The sequence below is a fragment of the Pseudophryne corroboree genome, chromosome 7, assembly GCF_028390025.1.
Source record: "Pseudophryne corroboree isolate aPseCor3 chromosome 7, aPseCor3.hap2, whole genome shotgun sequence".
Taxonomy (NCBI): domain Eukaryota; kingdom Metazoa; phylum Chordata; class Amphibia; order Anura; family Myobatrachidae; genus Pseudophryne; species Pseudophryne corroboree.
Window position 1 is genome coordinate 388,677,484 of NC_086450.1, and position 22,848 is coordinate 388,700,331.

A 22,848-nucleotide genomic window follows, 5' to 3' on the forward strand; every position below is an offset into this window, starting at 1 on the left:
TTGAAGCGCTGAAGCATATTGGTAGTTGGTTTAAAATCCTTGCAACAAATACCCAAGGGTCTTAAACCATATCTGACATAAAGAATACCACATAAAGTGGTCCTAAATTGCTTCACGGTTGTGTGTCTGGTCAGTGTCTTTGTTGTTGTCATTGTTAAAAACAAATTAGCCCTACTGAATACACACAACCGGCAGTCGGCAACAATAGACATAATGAATGACTCATCATCATTTCTTTAAGACTCTATTCATCCACAACGTCTCACCTACAGTATGTCTGTGTGAGGATCTGTGTTATATGGATGAATGACTAATTATCTCTGAAAGTCTGTGTCAGTGATACCTAAAAACAAAAGAAGCCCAAAAACAAGCAGCATAAAAAATTATAAGCCCAAAAACAAGCAACAAGCAACCACCCAAAAAAATAAGCAACCAGAAAAAAAAACAAGCCCAATTCCGCTTGTTATAAGCTGAATTGGCAACTATGGGCACAAGACAGTGCTTCTGCCGTAGGTGCAGGGCAGCAGATCCTGACTCCAGTGCCGCCTCCTCCTCCTCTCCTGGGACAGCTCCGCCTCCAGCCCAGGTGCCCCTGCTGCATGCTATTCGGTTTTTTTATTAAAGGGGCATGGTCACGGAGGTCCGTGATTAGGCCACGCCCCCGACGTGTGTGTGGTGTGTGTGTGTGTGTCAGCTCCCTCACCTGCCAGCTGCCCAGTCACCTCCACAGTCAACGTCGAGGCAGCCTACCAAAGTTCCGTCCAGCCCAGGCCCTGTCCGAAAATCTGACTTACCCCAGCCCCTGATTGTGGCAGAGGCTCCGCCCCCTGACCCGTCCGTGGCTCCGCCCCCATACCACACGAAGCTCCGCCCCTAGCATCTGATGTGTCAATAGCAGCACATAAGCCTCTTCATTGCTGTGGTCATGTATTCTGGAGCAGTCGGCCAGCACATGATAAACAGGACAGTAGAACCATGAGGTAGGAAGCTCCAGTTATATAAATATATAAGGCAGGCTAGTGTGCAGGGGTCTGGAGGCACAACTTCACAATAAAAGGGGAAATAGGGAAACAGCATAAATAATATATATAATTGGGGGAGGTGATGGCATAAATATGTAAGGGGGCATGTGGCATACAGTAAATTAATACAAGCACACATTAATATTAATTGAGATGATATAGAGGCATAAGTAACATTAATATATAAGGGGGTGCAGGTGGCAGAACAATATTATCTAAGGGGGGGGGGGCTGGAGCAGTCTTTGGGGATAACTGCATAGTCACATATTATGTGTTTCTTTCACATGGTTTATGGTGATTTTCTTTAAACCAGGCTGTTGTTGCTGTTGATTAATGTAGGATGTGCTTCGTATGGGATGTAGTTGATTTGCTAGCAGTCAGGATACCAACGCCGGAATCCCGACCGCTGACAATGCCAACAGTCGGCATGCCGACTTACATGGACCATTCCCATCGAGTGGGAATAGAAACTTGGCGAGCGTAGCATGCCACCGAGCCCACTGCGTGGTGCAAGTGGCTCCATTGTGCTTGCCCACCCCCACTGGCATTCTGGCGATCGGGATCCCAGGGGTGGTATGTGTCTATTTATCTATTTTTGATGTGTAAAAGGTGTTGTCTGTCTGCCGTAATGTGTAAAAAGTGGACTCTGCCGCAGCGCCGTAACTACGTGTGTGCCAAGGGGGCTTGGCACACAGCGCAGTTGCCCTGAGGGCGCAGCGGCCAGCGGCATGTAATGAGTCAAATTGACTCATTACATGCCACCTCTGTATGCGCCGTGCGCGGCTGGAGGGAGAGGAGACCAGCGCCGGGTTCAAGGAGGAGGAGGGAGGGGGAGCAGGGAGCCGCAGCAGCGCTATTTGATTGGTAGTAAGCGCCGCTGCAGCATCCCCCTCTCCTTCTGTATTGGCTGCCCGGCGCTGCTATGGATGCTGGAATGAAGGAACCGCATCCCAGCATCCATAGCAGCGCCGGGCAGCCAATACAGAAGGAGAGGGGGATGCTGCAGCGGCGCTTACTACCAATCAAATAGCGCTGCAGCGGCTCCCTGCTCCCCCTCCCTCCTCCTCCTCTCACTGCCTGCACCGAGAGGGAGATGCCAGCACGAGGAGCCTGTCAGCGGGGAGAAGGTAAGTATATCCCTCTCTCTCTTTCTTTCTCTCTCTCTTTCTCTCTCTCTCTCTCAGGGGGACACCGTCTGCCGCAATGTGTAAAAAGGGGTCCTGGCTGCCGCAATGTATAAAAAGGGGGTCTGGCTGCCGCAATGTGTAAAAAGGGGGGGGGTCCTAGCTGCCGCAATGTGTAAAACGGGGTCCTGGCTGCCGCAATGTGTAAAAAGGGGGCCTGGCTGCCGCAATGTGTAAAATGGGGTCCTGGCTGCCGCAATGTATAAAAAGGGGGCCTGGCTGCCGCAATGTGTAAAAAGGGGGCCTGGCTGCCGCAATGTGTAAAGAGGGGGCCTGGCTGCCGCAATGTGTAAAAAGGGGTCCCGGCTGCCGCAATGTGTAAAAAGGGGGCCTGGCTGCCGCAATGTGTAAAATGGGGTCCTGGCTGCCGCAATGTGTAAAAAGGGGGCCTGGCTGCCGCAATGTGTAAAGAGGGGGCCTGGCTGCCGCAATGTGTAAAAAGAGGTCCTGGCTGCCGCAATGTGTAAAAAGGGGGACTGGCTGCCGTAATGTGTAAAAAGGGGGACTGGCTGCCGCAATGTGTAAAGAGGGTGCCTGGCTGCCGCAATGTGTAAAAAGGGGTCCTGGCTGCCGCAATGTGTAAAAAGGGGTCCTGGCTGCCGCAATGTGTAAAGAGGGGGCCTGGCTGCCGCAATGTGTAAAAAGGGGTCCTGGCTGCCGCAATGTATAAAAAGGGGGTATGGCTGCCGCAATGTGTAAAAAGGGGTCCTGGCTGCCGCAATGTGTAAAATGGGGTCCTGGCTGCCGCAATGTATAAAAAGGGGGTCTGGCTGCCGCAATGTGTAAAAAGGGGGCCTGGCTGCCGCAATGTGTAAAAAGGGGTCCTGGCTGCCGCAATGTGTAAAAAGGGGGCCTGGCTGCCGCAATGTGTAAAATGGGGTCCTGGCTGCCGCAATGTGTAAAAAGGGGGCCTGGCTGCCGCAATGTGTAAAGAGGGGGCCTGGCTGCCGCAATGTGTAAAAAGGGGTCCTCGCTGCCGCAATGTGTAAAAAGGGGGCCTGGCTGCCGCAATGTGTAAAGAGGGGGCCTGGCTGCCGCAATGTGTAAAAAGGGGTCCTGGCTGCCGCAATGTGTAAAAAGGGGGACTGGCTGCCGTAATGTGTAAAAAGGGGTCCTGGCTGCCGCAATGTATAAAAAGGGGGTCTGGCTGCCGCAATGTGTAAAAAGGGGTCCTGGCTGCCGCAATGTGTAAAATGGGGTCCTGGCTGCCGCAATGTGTAAAGAGGGGGCCTGGCTGCCGCAATGTGTGAAAAGGGGTCCTGGCTGCCGCAATGTGTAAAAAGGGGGACTGGCTGCCGTAATGTGTAAAAAGGGGGACTGGCTGCCGTAATGTGTAAAAAGGGGTCCTGGCTGCCGCAATGTATAAAAAGGGGGTCTGGCTGCCGCAATGTGTAAAAAGGGGGGGGGGTCCTGGCTGCCGCAATGTGTAAAATGGGGTCCTGGCAGGCCGCAATGTGTAAAAGGGGGGCCTGGCTGCCGCAATGTGTAAAGAGGGGGCCTGGCTGCCGCAATGTGTAAAAAGGTGTCCTGGCTGCCGCAATGTGTAAAAAGGGGGACTGGCTGCCGTAATGTGTAAAAAGGGGGACTGGCTGCCGTGTAAACAGGGGTCCTGGCTGCCGCAATGTATAAAAAGGGGGTCTGGCTGCCGCAATGTGTAAAAAGGGGTCCTGGCTGCCGCAATGTGTAAAATGGGGTCCTGGCTGCCGCAATGTGTAAAAAGGGGGCCTGGCTGCCGCAATGTGTAAAGAGCGGGCCTGGCTGCCGCAATGTGTAAAAAGGGGTCCTGGCTGCCGCAATGTGTAAAAAGGGGGACTGGCTGCCGTAATGTGTAAAAAGGGGGACTGGCTGCCGTAATGTGTAAAAAGGGGTCCTGGCTGCCGCAATGTATAAAAAGGGGGTCTGGCTGCCGCAATGTGTAAAAAGGGGTCCTGGCTGCCGCAATGTGTAAAACGGGGTCCTGGCTGCCGCAATGTGTAAAAAGGGGGCCTGGCTGCCGCAATGTGTAAAGAGGGGGCCTGGCTGCCGCAATGTGTAAAAAGGGGTCCTGGCTGCCGCAATGTGTAAAAAGGGGTCCTGGCTGCCGCAATGTGTAAAAAGGGGGCCTGGCTGCCGCAATGTGTAAAATGGGGTCCTGGCTGCCGCAATGTGTAAAATGGGGTCCTGGCTGCCGCAATGTGTAAAGAGGGGGCCTGGCTGCCGCAATGTGTAAAGAGGGGGCCTGGCTGCCGCAATGTGTAAAAAGGGGTCCTGGCTGCCGCAATGTGTAAAAAGGGGGACTGGCTGCCGTAATGTGTAAAAAGGGGGACGCTGTCTGCTGTAATGTATAAAAGGGGCTCTACCTGGTGTAGTGGCGCTACTGTGCAGCGTAATTTGAATAATGTAGACTACTGTGCACCGTAGTTTGAATTGCTATTATTTTGTGGCCACGCCCCTTCCCCGTGAAGCCACACCCCTATAAATTTTTCACACGCCTACGGCGCGCACTGCCCCTATCTTACATGGGGGGGGCGCCACTGTCGTTTCTTGCACACAGCGCTAAAATGCCTAGTTACGGCACTGCTCTGCCGTAATGTGTAAAAAGGGGACTCTGTCTGTTGTAATGTGTAAAAAGGGGGACTGTTTGCCGTAATGTGTAAAAAGGGGACGCTGTCTGCTGTAATGTGTAATAAGGGGACTGTCTGCCGTAATGTGTAAAAAGGAGACGCTGTCTACCGTAATGTGTAATAAGGGGACTGTCTGCCGTAATATGTAAGAAGGGACGCTGTCTGCTGTAATGTGTAAGAAGGGGACGCTGTCTGCTGTAATGTGTAAGAAGGGGACGCTGTCTGCCGTAATGTGTAAGAAGGGGACGCTGTCTGCCGTAATGTGTAAGAAGGGGACGCTGTCTGCCGTAATGTGTAAGAAGGGGACGCTGTCTGCCGTAATGTGTAAAAAGGGGGACGCTGTCTGCCGTAATGTGTAAGAAGGGGTCTCTGCCGTAATGTGTAAAAAGGGGAATCTGTCCGCCGTAAGGTGTAAAAGGGGCTCTACCTGGTGTAGTGGCGCTACTGTGCAGCGTAGTTTGAATAATGGAGACTACTGTGCACCGTAATATGAATTGGTATTATTTTGTGGCCACACCTCTTCCCCATGAAGCCACGCCCCTATGTTTTTGACACGCACCTACGGCGTGCACGTCCCCTATATTACATAATGGGGGGGTGGGGCGCCGATGCCATTTCTTGCACACAGCGCTAAAATGTCTAGTTACGGCACTGATCTGAACAGAGAGGATATTATGGAGAAAGTGCTTTAATTATAAAACTGCTGTGAATTCTTAACAACCACCTTGAAAAAAAAAGTATCTTTACAATCAGGACTGCTCTTTCTAAAACTCATCTCTCCAAGAGGTTCTGCAGAATCTGAGACCTTCAACTTGTGCCTAGTTTCTCAGCCTTACCTAATATACTGTAGAAGGATGACTATGTGATGTCTGGACTTGTGAGGATTATTTAACCCTTAGTCAAACTCAAAACACAGCCCATTATTAATACGGTCCGCACATCTCTACTGTATATCATAATAATACCACTATATATAGTTTTCTGTCTGCACGCAATGCAGCTCCTGCCAAGTCCTATCTCTGGATTGGCCAAACGGCAGTGAAGCTTTAGTTGATAGTTTATGGTGGTGCTGCAGCCGCGCTGGATGATTTGCCGTTTCACAGATGGAGAGAGATGCTTGGAGGCTCTCTTAATTTTTTACACAGCCATTATCCCACTGCACAGTAAATCCCGGTAATAAACAAACATCCATCAACTATTTTTTAAACAAAGTGCACGTGAGCGTCAGTGAATGTCAAATCACACAGGTCTCTGTTCTACAAGGCTATTAAAATGTGAGGCAAATATACAGTGATCATTAGAAGCCAAATTAAAATGGTAATTAGGGGAAGAGGACTTTGACTAGCATCCTGCGAAGATTGAATGGAGAGTGTTAGATTGGTCTTAACACTGTCAATGCTGTGACCTCGGGAGGATACAGGTCTGACAGGACACAGCATCAATCTCTGTGGTCTCATCAATAAATGAAGCTGCTGATGTGTATTTTAGGCTTGGTCCTATCTGTGTAGACAGAAGATTGATTGGCTGGTAAATCACATTATTATTATTTAGGATTTTGTACAGGTTGGGTACAAAATGGCAACATTCAGAATGTTGACACCAGAATACCAACATGGTCTGAATGTTGACATGGATGGTATGTTGGCATATAATGTGTCGACACACACACAATGTCAACACTATCATAATGCTGAGTCGGCATGTTGACAGTTTACCTGTCGACATAACAGTTTTCTATTGTTATAGCCCTAACCATAATCCTAACTGCAGCCTAACGCTAATTCTAAACCCAAACTTATATTTAAACCTGTAATGTCGACATTCAGTGCCGGCACAACACATACACCGGTAGCACCAGACTATTCCTTCCTACTTTTTAAAAAGCATTTCAGGGATATTGTGAAAGTCACACCTATCAGCACGGACGTGTGCTGCTACATCTGAGCATGGGGAGCATGGACGGTGCAATGGTTAGCATTACTGCCTCACAGCACTGAGGTCATTGGTTCGATGCCCACCACGGCTCTAACTGTGTGGAGTTTGTATATTTTCAATGTGCTTGTGTGGGTTTTCTCCGGGTGCTCCGGTTTCCTCCTAAAAAAATGTTCTATAGGTTAATTGGCTCCCAACAAAGGGTAGATGTATTAACCTGGAGAAGGTATAAGGAAGTGATAAAGCCGTGTTAAATGCAAGGTGATAATGCACCAGCCAATCAGCTCCTAACTGTTAATTTACATATGGGAGCTGATTGGCTGGTGTGTTTATCACCTTGCATTTATCACTGGTTTATCACTTCCTTATGTCTTCTCCAGGTTAATACATCTGCCCTATTGTCTGTAAAGTGCTGCAGAATATGTGTCCGCTGAATAAGTAACTGGTAATAAATAAACAATAATCTGAGAGGCATGTCATAAAAATGACTTCCATCCAAATGTAAATGAGCCACAAAGTTAGTAAGAGCTACTTGTTGAAGAAAAGACTCTTATATTTTGAAGGATTTGTTTGTGTGTTGTATTTTACAAAAGGTTCCATATACTGAAAGTGCTCACGAGAAACCTTATTTAAAATGCCTGTAGCCATAGGGATCATTGGGGCAGATGTATTAACCTGGAGAAGGCATAAGGAAGTGATAAACCAGTGATAAGTGCAAGGTGATAAACGCACCAGCCAGTCAGCTCCTGTCAATTTGCATATTGAAGCTGATTGGCTGGTGCGTTTAGTACCTTGCACTTATCACTGGTTTATCACTTCCTTATGACTTCTCCAGGTTAATACATCTGCCCCATTGTGCCTTATAACCAGGGCCGGAACTCCCGGAGACAACGGAGTCTGTTGCCGCCGGGCTCCAAGCCCTGAAGGGGGCACTTTACCTCCGTTGTCCCTCATGTTCCTGCTGTATAGAGGAGCCAGTGAGCATGCAGCACACCAATTCTGCAATTGCACCCCGTAAAATGCCGACATGGACCCCGTGCTGTATGTTTGAAGGAGACGCTTCAGCAGCTGTATTAAACAGCCAGTGCGCGGTGAGACGTCCTGGCTCACCTGTCCTTTACACCCGTGCGCTGGCTTCTGAGCGACCTCGGCAGCAGAGAGGGGGCGTGCAGACAGGGGAGTTGAATAGAAGTGTCCCCGCTCCAGAGCGTTATGGAATGGTGAGGTGGGCAGTGTGAGGACAGGGAGCTGTGCTGTCTATGGCTGCGGCAGCACTTGTGATTGTGCCTGAGGTGGACGGAGCGCAGTGGAGTGGGAGGGAGCTGCCGGATGGTGTCGGACGAGGCACCACTTTCACTACTTGTAGTGAAAATTAAAGCAATGCGCTGCTGACAGTGAGACTTTGATGAGGCACCAGCGGGTGGTGCCTAGCCCCAAGGAGGAGCCAGATCATCATCAAAGGAAGTCAGCAAGTGGAGGAGAAGGAAGCCCACTACCAGCTGTGACTGAAATGAATTAGAGCCTGCAGAGCTGGAATTGAAGACAGGTCTGTTTAGTCTTGTCACTTCTCACACAAATCTCTATAGAACCCATCAATATTTATAGAGGGATAAAAGTCCCAGCCCCCCCCCCCTACCCCTTTCCCTAGTGTCTAACCCGTACCCTCCCATCCCCCAGCCTAACCCTACCCCTAATGTCCAACAATAACCTTCCCCCTAGTGCCTAACCCTCCCGTCCCACAGCCTATTTCCCCCTTAGTGCCTAACCTTAACCATCCCATCCGGCAGCCATACCTTCCCCATAATGCATAAACCTAACCCTCCCATCCAGCAGCCTAACCCCACCCATAGTGTCCAACCCTAACCCTCCCCTAGTGCCTAACCCACCTGTCCCACAGCCTAACCCTCCCCCTAGTGCCTAACCCTAACCCTCCTGTCCCGCAGCCTAACCCCCTATTGCCTAACCCTCCCATCCCGCAGCCTAACCCTCCCCCTAGTGTCTAACCATAACCCTCCCCCTTGTGCCTAACCCTCCCATCTGTCAGCCATACCCTCAGCCTAGTGCCTAAGCCTAAACCTCTCATCCTGCAGCCTAGCCTGGCCCCTAGTGCCAGGACGGGGCACCAAGATTAATCTTGCCTCCGGGCAATTGGGATAAAGTTACGCCACTGCTTATAACCAATGCAGGAAATGGCACTGATGATCCCATTTGAATGTATATATCTCTGATTTCTTTTCCCCCCAAGAATGTATCAGTTGTATAATGGGGATAAGTGTAATCAGGGAGATTGCTGCACTATTCAGGGAGTCAGGGAGATTGCTGCTATTTCAGGGAGTCTCCTGCAGAATGGGAAAGGGTAGGCAACTTTGCACCAGACTAAAGAGGGCACTGCCAGTGGCATAACTACCATGGGTGCACATCACAGTCCCCCAACAGAAACAGCCCTGCTGACAGATGGGACCTGGCGGCAGTGGTAGCGGCGGGCAGGTAATGGGGTACAGCTGGGGCCAGTGTTGCCAACTATGAAATGAAAAACAAGCAACTGATGACTAAAAATTAAGCCCAAAACAAGCCCAAACCATTCCACAAATAGCCCAACTTAAGTTTTTTAGTTTTTCTAATTATAAAAATACATATAATAATTAGTGCTATGTCTGGCTACTACTCAGTGTAATCTCAGGTGCTGCTGGATGGACTGAAGACAAGTTCTGGAACTTGAAGTCAAGTGGATAGCTTTCAGTTTCTTGAACTTTTTCTTCTGGTATCTGGTTCTCCAGTCGGGATGGTAATGATATCCCGGCAGACGGTTGCCGGCTGTCAATATACCAACAGCGGCATCCCGGCCGCCAGAATACCGGCAGTGGGGTGAGCGCAAAGAGTCAACTTGCGGGCTCGCTGCACTCGCCACACTGTGGGCACGGTGGCTTGCTGCACTCACCACAGGTTTTATACCCACTCTATGGGTGTTGGGGACCCCCGGGAGTGGGAAAACCTATGGCGAGCTCTGTCGGCATTCAGCGTCAGGATTCTTAACGCCGGGATCCCAACAGCCGGGACCGTTATCTACTTCCCCTCCAGTCTGTGGTAGACATTATGGACCTTATTCAGACCCTGACACAGACGGGCAAAAATAATCGCAAACAACTGATTTTTAGCCATCTGCGCATGCTATCATGATGCGATCGCATTCCGGAAGGATGCATTTGCATCATAATTGACAGGTGACGGGTGTCTAAGGGCAACGTTGTGGCAATGGGGGGAAGTATCACGTGAAACGCTGGCGTGTCATGGCCATTTTCGGGGCCGGCCAATGATGTCACCTGCGTTTCCTATGCATAGGCAGGTATCAACGTCTATTTGAAATGCGATTGCATCGCAGGGCGGCACCACACATGCTGGGTGGCATTGCCCTGTGCTGGACAGCCCTCAGCATGCGATTTTGGTGGTCGCAGATTTTGCTTATATAGCAAAATCTGCGACTAACTCTGAATAATCTCCTTAGTTTGCAGAAAAGCACTTGCTTACTATAAATTTTTCACTGTTTTTAAAAATGCAGCCATTTGACACAACTGAAGAACCCCCAAATTCATCTAATCAGCCACAGCTTCTCACCTATGTCTTTGTGAGGATCTGTGTTGAATAAATTTAGGGATGAATGACTACTTCTGATGGTCAATGGCAGTGGTACCTATAAAAAAAATTAAACCCAAAAACAAGCAATAAGCAACCATCAAAAAAAGTTGAAAGCAAAACAAGCCCAAGTCTGCTTGTTATAAGTAGAGATGAGCTGGTTCGGTTCCCTGAGAACCGAACTCCCCCAAACTTCACTACCCGAGCCCGGATCTGAGCCCAGCTCAGGTTTTCCCGCCTGATTCAGAAACCAGAACAAGTCAAAACATCATCATCCCACTGTCGGATTCTCGCGGGGTTTGGATTCCATATAAGGAGCCAAGTGTCAACGCCATTTTCTCTGACGTCCTAGTGGATGCTGGGAACTCCGTAAGGACCATGGGGAATAGCGGCTCCGCAGGAGACTGGGCACAAAAAGTAAAAGCTTTAGACTAGCTGGTGTGCACTGGCTCCTCCCCGTATGACCCTCCTCCAGTTAGATTTTTGTGCCCGAACGAGAAGGGTGCAAGCTAGGTGGCTCTCCTGAGCTGCTTAGAAGTAAAAGTTTAAATATGTTTTTTATTTTCAGTGAGTCCTGCTGGCAACAGGCTCACTGCATCGTGGGACTAAGGGGAGAAGAAGCGAACTCACCTGACTGCAGAGTGGATTGGGCTTCTTGGCTACTGGACATTAGCTCCAGAGGGACGATCACAGGTTCAGCCTGGATGGGTCCCGGAGCCGCGCCGCCGGCCCCCTTACAGAGCCAGAAGAGCGAAGAGGTCCGGAGAAAGCGGCGGCAGAAGACGTTCCTGTCTTCAAATAAGGTAGCGCACAGCACTGCAGCTGTGCGCCATTGCTCTCAGCACACTTCACACTCCGGTCACTGAGGGTGCAGGGCGCTGGGGGGGAGCGCCCTGAGACGCAATAAAAACGATATAAAAACCTTATATGGCTAAAAAAAATGCATCACATATAGCTCCTGGGCTATATGGATGCATTTATCCCCTGCCAGTTTCCTGAAAAAAGCGGGAGAAAAGGCCGCCGTGAAGGGGGCGGAGCCTTTCTCCTCAGCACACAAGCGCCATTTTCTTTCACAGCTCCGCTGGAAGGACGGCTCCCTGACTCTCCCCTGCAGTCCTGCACTACAGAAACAGGGTAAAACAGAGAGGGGGGCACTATTGGCAGCTAATATATAAATACAGCAGCTATAACAGGGAGTAACACTTATATAAGGTTATCCCTGTATATATATAGCGCTCTGGTGTGTGCTGGCAAACTCTCCCTCTGTCTCCCCAAAGGGCTAGTGAGGTCCTGTCCTCTATCAGAGCATTCCCTGTGTGTGTGCTGGGCGTCGGTACGATTGTGTCGACATGTATGAGGAGGAAAATGATGTGGAAGCAGAGCAATTGCCTGTGTTAGTGATGTCACCCCCTAGGGAGTCGACACCTGACTGGATGGTAGTAATTAAAGAATTACGTGACAATGTCAGCACTTTGCAAAAAACTGTTGACGACATGAGACAGCCGACAAATCAATTAGTGCCTGTTCAGGCGTCTCAGACACCGTCAGGGGCGCTAAAACGCCCGTTACCTCAGATGGTCGACACAGACCCTGACACGGATACTGAATCCAGTGTCGACGGTGACGAGACAAACGTAATGTCCAGTAGGGCCACACGTTACATGATCACGGCAATGAAGGAGGTATTGAACATTTCTGACACTACAAGTACCACAAAAAAGGGTATTATGTGGGGTGTGAAAAAACTACCAGTGGTTTTTCCTGAGTCAGATGAATTAAATGAGGTGTGTGATAAAGCGTGGGTTTCCCCCGATAAAAAACTGCTGATTTCTAATAAATTATTGGCACTATACCCTTTCCCGCCAGAGGTTAGGGCACGTTGGGAAACACCCCCTAGGGTAGATAAGGCGCTCACACGCTTATCAAAACAAGTGGCGTTACCGTCTCCTGATACGGCCGCTATCAAGGAACCAGCTGATAGAAGGCTGGAAAATATCTTAAAAGGTATATACACACATACCGGTGTTATACTGCGACCAGCGATCGCCTCAGCCTGGATGTGCAGCGCTGGAGTGGCTTGGTCGGATTCCCTGACTGAAAATATTGATACCCTGGATAGGGACAGTATATTATTAACTATAGAGCATTTAAAGGATGCATTACTATATATGCGAGATGCACAGAGGGATATTTGCACCCTGGCATCTAGAGTAAGTGCGATGTCCATTTCTGCCAGAAGAACGTTATGGACGCGACAGTGGTCAGGTGATGCGGATTCCAAACGACATATGGAAGTATTGCCGTATAAAGGGGAGGAGTTATTTGGGGTCGGTCTATCGGACCTGGTGGCCACAGCAACGGCTGGAAAATCCACCTTTTTACCCCAGGTCACCTCTCAGCAGAAAAAGACACCGTCTTTTCAAACCCAGTCCTTTCGTCCCCATAAGGGCAAGAGGGAAAAAGGCCGCTCGTTCCTGCCCCGGGGCAGAGGAAGGGGAAAAAGACTGCACCATGCAGCCTCTTCCCAGGAGCAGAAGCCCTCCCCCGCTTCTGCCAAGTCCTCAGCATGACGCTGGGGCTCTGCAAGCAGACTCGGGCACGGTGGGGGGCCGTCTCAAGAATTTCAGCGCGCAGTGGGCTCACTCGCAAGTGGACCCCTGGATCCTGCAGGTAGTATCACAGGGGTACAAATTGGAATTCGAGACGTCTCCCCCTCGCCGGTTCCTGAAGTCTGCTCTACCAACGTCTCCCTCCGACAGGGAGGCAGTATTGGAAGCTATTCACAAGCTGTATTCCCAGCAGGTGATAATCAAGGTACCCCTCCTACAACAGGGAAAGGGGTATTATTCCACGCTGTTTGTGGTACCGAAGCCGGACGGCTCGGTGAGACCAATTTTAAATCTAAAATCTTTGAACACTTACATAAAAAGGTTCAAATTCAAGATGGAGTCACTCAGAGCAGTGATAGCGAACCTGGAAGAAGGGGACTATATGGTATCTCTAGACATCAAGGATGCTTATCTCCATGTCCCAATCTACCCTTCTCACCAAGGGTACCTCAGGTTTGTGATACAAAACTGTCATTATCAGTTTCAGACGCTGCCGTTTGGATTGTCCACGGCACCACGGGTCTTTACCAAGGTAATGGCCGAAATGATGATTCTTCTTCGAAGAAAAGGCGTATTAATTATCCCTTACTTGGACGATCTCCTGATAAGGGCAAGGTCCAGGGAACAGTTAGAGGTCGGAGTAGCACTATCTCAGGTAGTGCTACGTCAGCACGGGTGGATTCTAAATATCCCAAAATCACAGCTGATTCCAACAACACGTCTACTGTTCCTAGGGATGATTCTGGACACAGTCCAGAAAAAGGTGTTTCTCCCGGAGGAGAAGGCCAGGGAGTTATCCGAGCTAGTCAGGAACCTCCTAAAACCAGGACAAGTATCAGTGCACGAGAGTCCTGGGAAAAATGGTGGCTTCTTACGAAGCGATTCCATTCGGAAGATTCCATGCAAGAACTTTTCAGTGGGATCTGCTGGACAAATGGTCCGGATCGCATCTTCAGATGCATCAGCGGATAACCCTATCTCCAAGGACAAGGGTATCTCTTCTGTGGTGGTTACAGAAGGCTCATCTTCTAGAGGGCCGCAGATTCGGCATTCAGGATTGGATGCTGGTAACCACGGATGCCAGCCTGAGAGGCTGGGGAGCAGTCACACAGGGAAGAAATTTCCAGGGCTTGTGGTCAAGCATGGAAACGTCTCTTCACATAAATATCCTAGAGCTAAGGGCCATTTACAATGCCCTAAGTCAAGCAAGGCCTCTGCTTCAGGGTCAACCGGTATTGATCCAGTCGGACAACATCACGGCTGTCGCCCACGTAAACAGACAGGGCGGCACAAGAAGCAGGAGGGCAATGGCAGAAGCTGCAAGGATTCTCCGCTGGGCGGAAAATCATGTGATAGCACTGTCAGCAGTGTTCTTCCGGGAGTGGACAACTGGGAAGCAGACTTCCTCAGCAGACACGACCTCCACCCGGGGGAGTGGGGACTTCATCCAGAAGTCTTCCAAGTGATTGTAAACCGTTGGGAAAAACCAAAGGTGGACATGATGGCGTCCCGTCTCAACAAGAAACTGGACAGATATTGCGCCAGGTCAAGGGACCCTCAGGCAATAGCGGTGGACGCTCTGGTAACTCCGTGGGTGTTCCAGTCGGTATATGTGTTCCCTCCTCTTCCTCTCATACCAAAAGTACTGAGAATCATAAGAAGGAGAGGAGTAAGAACGATACTCGTGGCTCCGGATTGGCCAAGAAGAACTTGGTACCCGGAGCTGCAAGAGATGCTCACGGAGGACCCGTGGCCTCTACCTCTAAGGAAGGACCTGCTCCAGCAGGGACCTTGTCTGTTCCAAGACTTACCGCGGCTGCGTTTGACGGCATGGCGGTTGAACGCCGGATCCTGAAGGAAAAAGGCATTCCAGATGAAGTCATCCCTACCCTGATCAAGGCCAGGAAGGATGTAACTGCAAAACATTATCATCGCATTTGGCGAAAATATGTTGCGTGGTGTGAGGCCAAGAAGGCCCCTACGGAGGAATTTCAACTGGGTCGTTTCCTACATTTCCTGCAAGCAGGATTGTCTATGGGCCTAAAATTAGGATCCATTAAGGTTCAAATTTCGTCCCTGTCGATCTTCTTCCAGAAAGAACTGGCTTCAGTGCCTGAAGTTCAGACGTTTGTCAAAGGGGTACTGCATATACAGCCTCCTTTTGTGCCTCCAGTGGCACCTTGGGATCTCAATGTAGTTTTAGGGTTCCTAAAATCACATTGGTTTGAACCACTTGCCACAGTGGATTTGAAATATCTCACATGGAAAGTGGTAATGCTGTTGGCCCTGGCTTCAGCCAGGCGCGTATCAGAATTGGCGGCTTTATCCTATAAAAGCCCTTACCTGATATTTCATTCTGATAGGGCGGAATTGAGGACACGTCCTCAATTTCTCCCTAAGGTGGTTTCAGCGTTTCACATGAATCAACCTATTGTGGTACCTGTGGCTACTAGGGACTTGGAGGACTCCAAGTTGCTGGACGTAGTCAGGGTCCTGAAAATATATGTTTCCAGGACGGCTGGAGTCAGAAAATCTGACTCGCTGTTTATACTGTATGCACCCAACAAGCTGGGTGCTCCTGCTTCTAAGCAGACGATTGCTCGTTGGATTTGTAGTACAATTCAACTTGCACATTCTGTGGCAGGCCTGCCACAGCCAAAATCTGTAAAAGCCCATTCCACAAGGAAGGTGGGCTCATCTTGGGCGGCTGCCCGAGGGGTCTCGGCTTTACAACTTTGCCGAGCAGCTACTTGGTCAGGGGCAAACACGTTTGCTAAATTCTACAAATTTGATACCCTGGCTGAGGAGGACCTGGAGTTCTCTCATTCGGTGCTGCAGAGTCATCCGCACTCTCCCGCCCGTTTGGGAGCTTTGGTATAATCCCCATGGTCCTTACGGAGTTCCCAGCATCCACTAGGACGTCAAAGAAAATAAGAATTTACTTACCGATAATTCTATTTCTCATAGTCCGTAGTGGATGCTGGGCGCCCATCCCAAGTGCGGATTGTCTGCAATACTTGTATATAGTTATTGTTACAAACAAATCGGGTTGTTTATTGTTGGAAGCCATCTTTTCAGAGGCTCCTACGGTTATCATACTGTTAACTGGGTTCAGATCACGAGTTGTACGGTGTGATTGGTGTGGCTGGTATGAGTCTTACCCGGGATTCAAGATCCTTCCTTATTATGTACGCTCGTCCGGGCACAGTATCTTAACTGAGGCTTGGAGGAGGGTCATAGGGGGAGGAGCCAGTGCACACCAGCTAGTCTAAAGCTTTTACTTTTTGTGCCCAGTCTCCTGCAGAGCCGCTATTCCCCATGGTCCTTACGGAGTTCCCAGCATCCACTACGGACTATGAGAAATAGAATTATCGGTAAGTAAATTCTTATTTTCACTCAGGCATTGGAGAGTGTAGCGAGAGGACGTATCTCCGTCCTCAGTGTCCTGCATCAGTACAGTGGTGGTGTCTTGTGCTGCATCAGTCCAGTCACAGTGGTGGTGTCCTCTGCTGCCATATGTCCAGTTCTGCTGTATAAGTCCAGTCCATTGCAGTGGTGCTGTGTTGTACTGCATCAGTCCAGTGGTGATGTCCCTGTGCTGCTGTATAAGTCCAGTGGTACTGCCGTATAGGTCCAGTGAAACTGCTGTATATGTCCAGTGGTACTGTCGTATAAATCCAGTGGTACTGGCATATAAATCCAGTCCAGTGATGCTGCCGTATATGTCCAGTGATACATTTGTATAAATCCAGTCCAGTGATACTGCCGTATATGTCCAGTGATACTGCCATATAATTCCAGTGATACTGCCATATATGTCCAGTGATACTGACGTATATGTCCAGTGGTACTGCCATATAATTCCAGTGATACTGCCATATATGTCCAGTGGTACTGCCGTATAAATCCAGTGGTACTGGCGTATAAATCCAGTCCAGTGATGCTGCAGTATATGTCCAGTGATACTGCCATATAATTTCAGTGATACAGCCGTATATGTCCAGTGATACTGCCGTATAAATCCAGTGATACTGCCGTATATGTGTCCCGTGGTACTGGCATATAAATCCAGTGGCACTGGCATATAAATCCAGTCCAGTGATACTGCCGTTTAATCCATTGATACTGCCATATAAATCCAGTGGTACTGGCCAGGGCCGTTTCTAGCCAATTTGGAAAGAGGAAAAGAAGGCGCGTGCGCTCCCGGCAAGGGGCGTGACCTCGTTAAAATGGGCGTGGCTTTAAGATGGGTGTGGCCTCATCTGATCTCATCATCACAGCCACCACACGATAAAAAAATAAAATCCTCATTTTACACATTACAGCAGGCACGCGACCCCATTTTACACAGCACGGCAGGCAAGTGTCCCCATTTTACACAGCACGGCAGGCAAGTGTCCCCATTTTACACAGCACGGTAGGCAAGTGTCCCCATTTTACACAGCACGGTAGGCAAGTGTCCCCATTTTACACAGCACGGTAGGCAAGTGTCCCCATTTTACACATTGCGGCAGGCACGTGCCCCCATTTTACACATTGCGGCAGGAAAGTGTCCCCATTTTACACATTGCGGCAGGCACGTGCCTCCATTTCTCTATCGTCCTAGTGGATGCTGGGGTTCCTGAAAGGACCATGGGGAATAGCGGCTCCGCAGGAGACAGGGCACAAAAAGTAAAGCTTTTTCCGATCAGGTGGTGTGCACTGGCTCCTCCCCCTATGACCCTCCTCCAGACTCCAGTTAGATTTTTGTGCCCGGCCGAGAAGGGTGCAATCTAGGTGGCTCTCCTAAAGAGCTGCTTAGAAAAAGTTTAGCTAGGTTTTTTATTTTACAGTGATTCCTGCTGGCAACAGGATCACTGCAGCGAGGGACTGAGGGGAGAAGGAGTCAACTCACCTGCGTGCAGGATGGATTGGCTTCTTGGCTACTGGACATCAAGCTCCAGAGGGACGATCACGGGTACAGCCTGGATGGTCACCGGAGCCACGCCGCCGGCCCCCTTGCAGATGCTGAAGACAGAAGAGGTCCAGAATCGGCGGCTGAAGACTCCTGCAGTCTTCAAAAGGTAGCGCACAGCACTGCAGCTGTGCGCCATTTTCCTCTCAGCACACTTCACACGGCAGTCACTGAGGGTGCAGGGCGCTGGGAGGGGGGCGCCCTGGGAGGCAAAATGATTACCTATAAAGGCTAAAAATACCTCACATATAGCCCTAGAGGCTATATGGAGATATTTAACCCCTGCCTAATTTCTCTAAATAGCGGGAGACGAGCCCGCCAGAAAAGGGGCGGGGCCTATCTCCTCAGCACACGGCGCCATTTCCTCTCACAGTTCCGCTGGTCAGGACGGCTCCCAAGTCTCTCCCCTGCACTGCACTACAGAAACAGGGTAAAACAGAGAGGGGGGGGCACATTTATGGCGATAATTTGATATAACAAAGCAGCTATAAGGGAGCACTTATTATAAGGCTATCCCTGATATATATATAGCGCTTTTGGTGTGTGCTGGCAAACTCTCCCTCTGTCTCCCCAAAGGGCTAGTGGGTCCTGTCTTCGTTAGGAGCATTCCCTGTGTGTCTGCTGTGTGTCGGTACGTGTGTGTCGACATGTATGAGGACGATATTGGTGTGGAGGCGGAGCAATTGCCAAATATGAGGATGTCACCCCCTAGGGAGTCGACACCGGAATGGATGCCTTTATTTATGGAACTACGGGATAGTGTCAACACGCTAAAGCAGTCGTTTGACGACATGAGGCGGCCGGACAATCAATTAGTGCCTGTCCAGGCGACTCAAACACCGTCAGGGGCTGTGAAACGCCCTTTGCCTCAGTCGGTCGACACAGACCCAGACACAGGCGATGACTCCAGTGGTGACGGTGACGAATCAACCGTATTTTCCAGTAGGGCCACACGTTATATGATTTTGGCAATGAAGGAGGCGTTACATTTAGCTGATACTACAGGTACCACTAAACAGGGTATTATGTGGGGTATGAAAAAACTACCTATAGTTTTTCCTGAATCAGAAGAATTAAATGACGTGTGTAATGAAGCGTGGGTTGCCCCTGATAAAAAACTGATAATTTCAAAGAAATTATTGGCATTATACCCTTTCCCGCCAGAGGTTAGGGAGCGCTGGGAAACACCTCCTAGGGTGGACAAGGCGCTAACACGCTTATCTAAACAAGTGGCGTTACCCTCTCCTGAGACGGCCGCACTTAAAGATCCATCAGATAGGAGGATGGAAAATATCCAAAAAAGTATATACACACATGCAGGTGTTATACTACGACCAGCTGTAGCGACTGCCTGGATGGGCAGTGCTGGGGTAGTTTGGTCAGAGTCCCTGATTGAAAATATTGATACCCTGGACAGGGACAATATTTTACTGTCGTTAGAACAAATAAAGGATGCATTTCTTTATATGCGTGATGCACAGAGGGATATCTGCACACTGGCATCACGGGTAAGTGCTATGTCCATTTCGGCCAGAAGAGCTTTATGGACGCGACAGTGGTCAGGTGATGCGGATTCAAAACGGCATATGGAAGTTTTGCCGTATAAAGGGGAGGAGTTATTTGGAGTCGGTCTATCAGATTTGGTGGCCACGGCTACAGCCGGGAAATCCACCTTTCTACCTCAAGTCACTCCCCCACAGAAAAAGGCACCGACTTTTCAACCGCAGCCCTTTCGTTCCTTTAAAAATAAGAGAGCAAAGGGCTATTCATATCTGCCACGAGGCAAAGGTCGAGGGAAGAGACAGCAACACACAGCTCCTTCCCAGGAACAGAAGCCCTCCCCGGCTTCTACAAAAGCCTCAGCATGACGCTGGGGCTCCTCAAGCGGACTCGGGGATGGTGGGCGGTCGTCTCAAAAATTACAGCGCGCAGTGGGCTCACTCGCAGGTAGATCCCTGGATCCTGCAGATAATATCTCAAGGGTACAGGTTGGAATTAGAGACGGATCCACCTCGCCGTTTCCTGAAGTCTGCTTTACCAACGTCCCCCTCCGAAAGGGAGACGGTTTTGGAAGCCATTCACAAGCTGTACTCTCAGCAGGTGATAGTCAAGGTACCTCTTCTACAACAAGGGAAGGGGTATTATTCCACTCTTTTTGTGGTACCGAAGCCGGATGGCTCGGTAAGGCCTATTCTAAATCTGAAGTCCTTGAACCTGTACATAAAGAAGTTCAAGTTCAAAATGGAGTCACTCAGAGCAGTGATAGCGAACCTGGAAGAGGGGGACTTTATGGTATCCTTGGACATCAAGGATGCGTATCTCCACGTTCCAATTTACCCCTCACACCAGGGGTACCTCAGGTTCGTTGTACAAAACTGTCACTATCAGTTTCAGACGCTGCCGTTCGGATTGTCCACGGCACCTCGGATCTTTACAAAGGTAATGGCCGAGATGATGATTCTTCTTCGAAGAAAAGGCGTATTAATTATCCCATACTTGGACGATCTCCTAATAAGGGCGAGGTCCAGAGAACAGCTAGAGATGGGATTAGCACTGTCTCAAGAAGTGCTAAAACAGCACGGGTGGATTCTGAATATTCCAAAATCCCAGTTAATGCCGACAACTCGTCTGCTGTTCCTAGGGATGATTCTGGACACGGTTCAGAAAAAGGTTTTTCTCCCGGAGGAAAAAGCCAAGGAGTTATCCGAGCTTGTCAGGAACCTCCTAAAACCAGGAAAGGTGTCTGTACATCAATGCACAAGAGTCCTGGGAAAAATGGTAGCTTCTTACGAAGCAATTCCATTCGGCAGATTCCACGCAAGAATTTTCCAAAGGGATCTGTTGGACAAATGGTCAGGGTCGCATCTTCAGATGCACCTACGGATAACCCTGTCTCCAAGGACAAGGGTGTCTCTTCTGTGGTGGTTGCAGAGTCCTCATCTATTGGAGGGCCGCAGATTCGGCATACAGGATTGGATCCTGGTGACCACGGACGCCAGCCTGAGAGGCTGGGGAGCAGTCACACAAGGAAGAAACTTCCAGGGAGTATGGACGAGCCTGGAAACGTCTCTTCACATAAACATTCTGGAACTAAGAGCAATATACAATGCTCTAAGCCAGGCAGAACCTCTGCTTCAGGGAAAACCGGTGTTGATCCAGTCGGACAACATCACGGCAGTCGCCCATGTGAACAGACAGGGCGGCACAAGAAGCAGGAGTGCAATGGCAGAAGCTGCAAGGATTCTTCGCTGGGCAGAGAATCATGTGATAGCGCTATCAGCAGTGTTCATCCCGGGAGTGGACAACTGGGAAGCAGACTTCCTCAGCAGACACGATCTTCACCCGGGAGAGTGGGGACTTCATCCAGAAGTCTTCCACATGCTGGTAACCCGTTGGGAAAGACCAATGGTAGTGTTCACTCTAGGAATTTTTTAGGGCAGGGTGCTGATCACGGGTAGGGCACATTTTTCATTCGGGAGGGCACATTTTTCGTTCGGGAGGGCACATTTTTCGTTCGGGAGGGCACATTTTTCAGTTAGAAGGGCAAAATTAGGTACATACTATAATGCTTGGTCCTCCCATTCCCACATGATAAAGAATGGGCAGTGCGCGCCAAAGGCGAAAATTTAGGGGCGTTGTTTTTCGTGGGGTTAGGGGCATGGCCACATAATAGTGGCAATTCACATTACACCACACAATAGTGCAGCTAATACACACTGCACCAGGTAGAACCTCCTATACACACTGCGACAGGTAGAGCACGTTATACATATTGCGCCAGGCAGAGCACATTCTACACTTTGCGCCAGGCAGAGCACTGAGACACACTGCGCCAGGTAGAGAGCACTGAGACACACTGCACCAGGTAGAGAGCACTGAGACACACTGCACCAGGTAGAGAGCACTGAGACACACTGCACCAGGTAGAGAGCACCGAGAAACACTGCACCAGGTAGAGAGCACCGAGAAACATTGCACCAGGTAGAGAGCACCGATAAACATTGCACCAGGTAGAGAGCACCGAGAAACATTGCACCAGGTAGAGAGCACCGAGAAACATTGCACCAGGTAGAGAGCACCGAGAAACATTGCACCAGGTACAGAGCACCGAGAAACATTGCACCAGGTACAGAGCACCGAGAAACATTGCACCAGGTAGAGAGCACCGAGAAACATTGCACCAGGTAGAGAGCACCGAGAAACATTGCACCAGGTAGAGAGCACCGAGAAACATTGCACCAGGTAGAGAGCACCGAGAAACATTGCACCAGGTACAGAGCACCGAGAAACATTGCACCAGGTACAGAGCACCGAGAAACATTGCACCAGGTAGAGAGCACCGAGAAACATTGCACCAGGTAGAGAGCACCGAGAAACATTGCACCAGGTAGAGAGCACTGAGAAACATTGCACCAGGTAGAGAGCAGCGAGAAACATTGCACCAGGTAGAGAGCACTGAGAAACATTGCACCAGGTAGAAAGCACTGAGACACATTGGAGGAGGAGGGGGGGGGGGTAGATGGTTCCGCACACACATAAGACAAGGGGTAGTGGGGCCACACACAGGGGGTTGGGGGGGCAGGAGGGCACAAGGTGTCACACACACGGGGGGGGGGGGGGGCGCACAAACCAGGGTGAGGGGGGTAAAGTGTGCCACACACAAAGGCTGGGGGTAAATGGGGTCACATGCAGGGGGTGGGGGCAGGATATGGCAATGCATTAAAATACATGTTCATTATTATGTGTATCTACTTACTCACACTCTGGCAGCTGAGGGTCACACTCCGGTAGATGGGTACGCTGGCCAGTGGCACTGGCTGGTGGGGGTTGCCCGCGGGTGTCTGGCCATGCACACAGAGAGGAGGGAGGGCTGGGTTTGCCTCGGCGGGAGAGGCAAACCCAGCCCTCCTGTCT

The 22,848-nt window shown here is 50.0% G+C and overlaps 1 long non-coding RNA gene across 2 annotated transcripts in view; it reads left to right on the forward strand.

Moving 5' to 3' along the window:
* The first annotated feature begins 670 nt into the window (after positions 1 to 670).
* Positions 671 to 22,848, forward strand: part of LOC134945374 (uncharacterized) — a 101,390-nt gene continuing 79,212 nt past the window's right edge. Inside the window, exon 1 of one of the 2 annotated variants that reach the window (XR_010182109.1) lies at positions 671 to 980. This is a non-coding gene — a long non-coding RNA (uncharacterized LOC134945374). The remainder of the gene's footprint in view (positions 981 to 22,848) is intronic. The other variant, XR_010182105.1, reaches the window with a different exon arrangement.